Consider the following 6,000-nt stretch of genomic DNA (forward strand, 5'->3'; position numbering starts at 1 on the left):
CTTCCGGGGCCTAGCAGGGTAAAGGAGGAATTGTGCTCTTTGCTCAGCTTGAACCTCACATTGACGTCCTGCTTAAGCAAAGAGCCACTCGGTGTGAGCTCCTGGATGGAAGGCTGAGCAGAGAGTTTTTCTGAGTGCAGGTAGGGCCCTTGTCCTCACTGAGTCCACGTTACCCAGCACATGAGACCGGCTCTGACTGTCTTCGTGAGTTGGGACAAGCTGCGGCAACCTAGGTTTCCAAAGGAAGAGAGAGAGCAGTGTGCCCCCTTGGGCTGTGCATGAAGAAGTGTTCCGAAGAACCTACACGGCTGCTTTTTGCTCAGCAGGCAGAGAGGAGACGTGGGGGGAATCCGTGTGGTAGCATGGGAAACGGTGCGGAGGCCAGAGTGCTTGGAGTCCTGAAAGCTATCCTCGCGTTCCATTGAAGCACAACAACGGTGGAGACCTCATGGAAACCGAGGCACGCAGAGCTTGCCCGGTGGAAACTTAGGCACTACCCTGAGGCTCAGGGTGGCCTTGCGCTTTCCCAGGATGAAAGAGGACTGCGGGCTGAACTCTCTTCCAGCGTGGCAGGAACACGGTTTCTCGGGAGAAAGTGCTCCTTTACTACGCAAGTGTACCTGCGGAGGCTAGAAGCTGGGCAACATCAAGGTTTGGCAAGCAGCCCCTGAGACACTAGAATCCAAACTTCCAAAGGGAAAAGGCTGCTTTTGTCCGCAGAGCCACCTACCCTTGTTAGCACCCAGAATAAGTACCTGTAGGATGGGAGCTGCGAAGGGAAACAAACGGGACACACTGGGCACCTGAGAAGCTCCCCTCGACACTTGCAAGCAGCCTGTTTCTCTGGGGGAACATACTCGTTTCCTCCCCGGGCGTGCCTGCAGTGAGTAAAAGCTGGGCCTTCCTAGGGTTTCGCAAACAGCTCCGAGGCTACAAGAATCCAGGTTTCCAAAGGGGAAAAGACTGCTTTTCGAAGCAGGGCCACCTATCCTAGTTCATAGCAAACATGAGTCCCTGCAGTAGTGGAGCTGCCGAGGGAGAGCATGGCGAAACCCTGAGAACTTCGCTAAGTACCTTTTACTGTGTAGGCTTCGAAGTGTGGCAAGATCCCTGAAGGAGGGCTGGCCTGAGCGAGGCCTAGTTGGCTCTACCTCTTCCGGGGCCTAGCAGGGTAAAGGAGGAATTGTGCTCTTTGCTCAGCTTGAACCTCACATTGACGTCCTGCTTAAGCAAAGAGCCACTCGGTGTGAGCTCCTGGATGGAAGGCTGAGCAGAGAGTTTTTCTGAGTGCAGGTAGGGCCCTTGTCCTCACTGAGTCCACGTTACCCAGCACATGAGACCGGCTCTGACTGTCTTCGTGAGTTGGGACAAGCTGCGGCAACCTAGGTTTCCAAAGGAAGAGAGAGAGCAGTGTGCCCCCTTGGGCTGTGCATGAAGAAGTGTTCCGAAGAACCTACACGGCTGCTTTTTGCTCAGCAGGCAGAGAGGAGACGTGGGGGGAATCCGTGTGGTAGCATGGGAAACGGTGCGGAGGCCAGAGTGCTTGGAGTCCTGAAAGCTATCCTCGCGTTCCATTGAAGCACAACAACGGTGGAGACCTCATGGAAACCGAGGCACGCAGAGCTTGCCCGGTGGAAACTTAGGCACTACCCTGAGGCTCAGGGTGGCCTTGCGCTTTCCCAGGATGAAAGAGTACTGCGGGCTTAACTCTCTTCCAGCGTGGCAGGAACACGGTTTCTCGGGAGAAAGTGCTCCTTTACTACGCAAGTGTACCTGCGGAGGCTAGAAGCTGGGCAACATCAAGGTTTGGCAAGCAGCCCCTGAGACACTAGAATCCAAACTTCCAAAGGGAAAAGGCTGCTTTTGTCCGCAGAGCCACCTACCCTTGTTAGCACCCAGAATAAGTACCTGTAGGATGGGAGCTGCGAAGGGAAACAAACGGGACACACTGGGCACCTTAGAAGCTCCCCTCGACACTTGCAAGCAGCCTGTTTCTCTGGGGGAACATACTCGTTTCCTCCCCGGGCGTGCCTGCAGTTAGTATAAGCTGGGTCTTCCTAGGGTTTCACAAACAGCTCCGAGGCTACAACAATCCTGAATTCCAAAGGGGAAAAGACTGCTTTTGGAAACAGGGCCACCTATCCAATCACAGCACACATGAGTCCCTGCAGTAGTGGAGCTGCCGAGGGAGAGCAAGGCGAAACCCTGGGAACTTCTCTAAGTTCTTAAACTGTGCAGGCTTCGAAGTGTGGCAAGATCCCTGAAGGAGGGCTGGCCTGAGCGAGGCCTAGTTGGCTCTACCTCTTCCGGGGCCTAGCAGGGTAAAGGAGGAATTGTGCTCTTTGCTCAGCTTGAACCTCACATTGACGTCCTGCTTAAGCAAAGAGCCACTCGGTGTGAGCTCCTGGATGGAAGGCTGAGCAGAGAGTTTTTCTGAGTGCAGGTAGGGCCCTTGTCCTCACTGAGTCCACGTTACCCAGCACATGAGACCGGCTCTGACTGTCTTCGTGAGTTGGGACAAGCTGCGGCAACCTAGGTTTCCAAAGGAAGAGAGAGAGCAGTGTGCCCCCTTGGGCTGTGCATGAAGAAGTGTTCTGAAGAACCTACACGGCTGCTTTTTGCTCAGCAGGCAGAGAGGAGACGTGGGGGGAATCCGTGTGGTAGCATGGGAAACGGTGCGGAGGCCAGAGTGCTTGGAGTCCTGAAAGCTATCCTCGCGTTCCATTGAAGCACAACAACGGTGGAGACCTCATGGAAACCGAGGCACGCAGAGCTTGCCCGGTGGAAACTTAGGCACTACCCTGAGGCTCAGGGTGGCCTTGCGCTTTCCCAGGATGAAAGAGGACTGCGGGCTTAACTCTCTTCCAGCGTGGCAGGAACACGGTTTCTCGGGAGAAAGTGCTCCTTTACTACGCAAGTGTACCTGCGGAGGCTAGAAGCTGGGCAACATCAAGGTTTGGCAAGCAGCCCCTGAGACACTAGAATCCAAACTTCCAAAGGGAAAAGGCTGCTTTTGTCCGCAGAGCCACCTACCCTTGTTAGCACCCAGAATAAGTACCTGTAGGATGGGAGCTGCGAAGGGAAACAAACGGGACACACTGGGCACCTGAGAAGCTCCCCTCGACACTTGCAAGCAGCCTGTTTCTCTGGGGGAACATACTCGTTTCCTCCCCGGGCGTGCCTGCAGTGAGTAAAAGCTGGGCCTTCCTAGGGTTTCGCAAACAGCTCCGAGGCTACAAGAATCCAGGTTTCCAAAGGGGAAAAGACTGCTTTTCGAAGCAGGGCCACCTATCCTAGTTCATAGCAAACATGAGTCCCTGCAGTAGTGGAGCTGCCGAGGGAGAGCATGGCGAAACCCTGAGAACTTCGCTAAGTACCTTTTACTGTGTAGGCTTCGAAGTGTTGCAAGATCCCTGAAGGAGGGCTGGCCTGAGCGAGGCCTAGTTGGCTCTACCTCTTCCGGGGCCTAGCAGGGTAAAGGAGGAATTGTGCTCTTTGCTCAGCTTGAACCTCACATTGACGTCCTGCTTAAGCAAAGAGCCACTCGGTGTGAGCTCCTGGATGGAAGGCTGAGCAGAGAGTTTTTCTGAGTGCAGGTAGGGCCCTTGTCCTCACTGAGTCCACGTTACCCAGCACATGAGACCGGCTCTGACTGTCTTCGTGAGTTGGGACAAGCTGCGGCAACCTAGGTTTCCAAAGGAAGAGAGAGAGCAGTGTGCCGGCTTGGGCTTTGCATGCAAGAAGTGTTTCGAAGGGCCTACACTGCTGCTTGTTGCTCAGCAGGCAGAGAGGAGACGTGGGGGGGATCCGTGTGGTAGCATGGGAAACGGTGCGGAGGCCAGAGTGCTTGGAGTCCTGAAAGCTATCCTCGCGTTCCATTGAAGCACAACAACGGTGGAGACCTCATGGAAACCGAGGCACGCAGAGCTTGCCCGGTGGAAACTTAGGCACTACCCTGAGGCTCAGGGTGGCCTTGCGCTTTCCCAGGATGAAAGAGTACTGCGGGCTTAACTCTCTTCCAGCGTGGCAGGAACACGGTTTCTCGGGAGAAAGTGCTCCTTTACTACGCAAGTGTACCTGCGGAGGCTAGAAGCTGGGCAACATCAAGGTTTGGCAAGCAGCCCCTGAGACACTAGAATCCAAACTTCCAAAGGGAAAAGGCTGCTTTTGTCCGCAGAGCCACCTACCCTTGTTAGCACCCAGAATAAGTACCTGTAGGATGGGAGCTGCGAAGGGAAACAAACGGGACACACTGGGCACCTGAGAAGCTCCCCTCGACACTTGCAAGCAGCCTGTTTCTCTGGGGGAACATACTCGTTTCCTCCCCGGGCGTGCCTGCAGTGAGTAAAAGCTGGGCCTTCCTAGGGTTTCGCAAACAGCTCCGAGGCTACAAGAATCCAGGTTTCCAAAGGGGAAAAGACTGCTTTTCGAAGCAGGGCCACCTATCCTAGTTCATAGCAAACATGAGTCCCTGCAGTAGTGGAGCTGCCGAGGGAGAGCATGGCGAAACCCTGAGAACTTCGCTAAGTACCTTTTACTGTGTAGGCTTCGAAGTGTTGCAAGATCCTTGAAGGAGGGCTGGCCTGAGCGAGGCCTAGTTGGCTCTACCTCTTCCGGGGCCTAGCAGGGTAAAGGAGGAATTGTGCTCTTTGCTCAGCTTGAACCTCACATTGACGTCCTGCTTAAGCAAAGAGCCACTCGGTGTGAGCTCCTGGATGGAAGGCTGAGCAGAGAGTTTTTCTGAGTGCAGGTAGGGCCCTTGTCCTCACTGAGTCCACGTTACCCAGCACATGAGACCGGCTCTGACTGTCTTCGTGAGTTGGGACAAGCTGCGGCAACCTAGGTTTCCAAAGGAAGAGAGAGAGCAGTGTGCCGGCTTGGGCTTTGCATGCAAGAAGTGTTTCGAAGGGCCTACACGGCTGCTTGTTGCTCAGCAGGCAGAGAGGAGACGTGGGGGGGATCCGTGTGGTAGCATGGGAAACGGTGCGGAGGCCAGAGTGCTTGGAGTCCTGAAAGCTATCCTCGCGTTCCATTGAAGCACAACAACGGTGGAGACCTCATGGAAACCGAGGCACGCAGAGCTTGCCCGGTGGAAACTTAGGCACTACCCTGAGGCTCAGGGTGGCCTTGCGCTTTCCCAGGATGAAAGAGTACTGCGGGCTTAACTCTCTTCCAGCGTGGCAGGAACACGGTTTCTCGGGAGAAAGTGCTCCTTTACTACGCAAGTGTACCTGCGGAGGCTAGAAGCTGGGCAACATCAAGGTTTGGCAAGCAGCCCCTGAGACACTAGAATCCAAACTTCCAAAGGGAAAAGGCTGCTTTTGTCCGCAGAGCCACCTACCCTTGTTAGCACCCAGAATAAGTACCTGTAGGATGGGAGCTGCGAAGGGAAACAAACGGGACACACTGGGCACCTGAGAAGCTCCCCTCGACACTTGCAAGCAGCCTGTTTCTCTGGGGGAACATACTCGTTTCCTCCCCGGGCGTGCCTGCAGTGAGTAAAAGCTGGGCCTTCCTAGGGTTTCGCAAACAGCTCCGAGGCTACAAGAATCCAGGTTTCCAAAGGGGAAAAGACTGCTTTTCGAAGCAGGGCCACCTATCCTAGTTCATAGCAAACATGAGTCCCTGCAGTAGTGGAGCTGCCGAGGGAGAGCATGGCGAAACCCTGAGAACTTCGCTAAGTACCTTTTACTGTGTAGGCTTCGAAGTGTTGCAAGATCCCTGAAGGAGGGCTGGCCTGAGCGAGGCCTAGTTGGTTCTACCTCTTCCGGGGCCTAGCAGGGTAAAGGAGGAATTGTGCTCTTTGCTCAGCTTGAACCTCACATTGACGTCCTGCTTAAGCAAAGAGCCACTCGGTGTGAGCTCCTGGATGGAAGGCTGAGCAGAGAGTTTTTCTGAGTGCAGGTAGGGCCCTTGTCCTCACTGAGTCCACGTTACCCAGCACATGAGACCGGCTCTGACTGTCTTCGTGAGTTGGGACAAGCTGTGGCAACCTAGGTT

Source organism: Balaenoptera ricei, chromosome 7, assembly GCF_028023285.1.
Source record: "Balaenoptera ricei isolate mBalRic1 chromosome 7, mBalRic1.hap2, whole genome shotgun sequence".
NCBI classification, from domain to species: domain Eukaryota; kingdom Metazoa; phylum Chordata; class Mammalia; order Artiodactyla; family Balaenopteridae; genus Balaenoptera; species Balaenoptera ricei.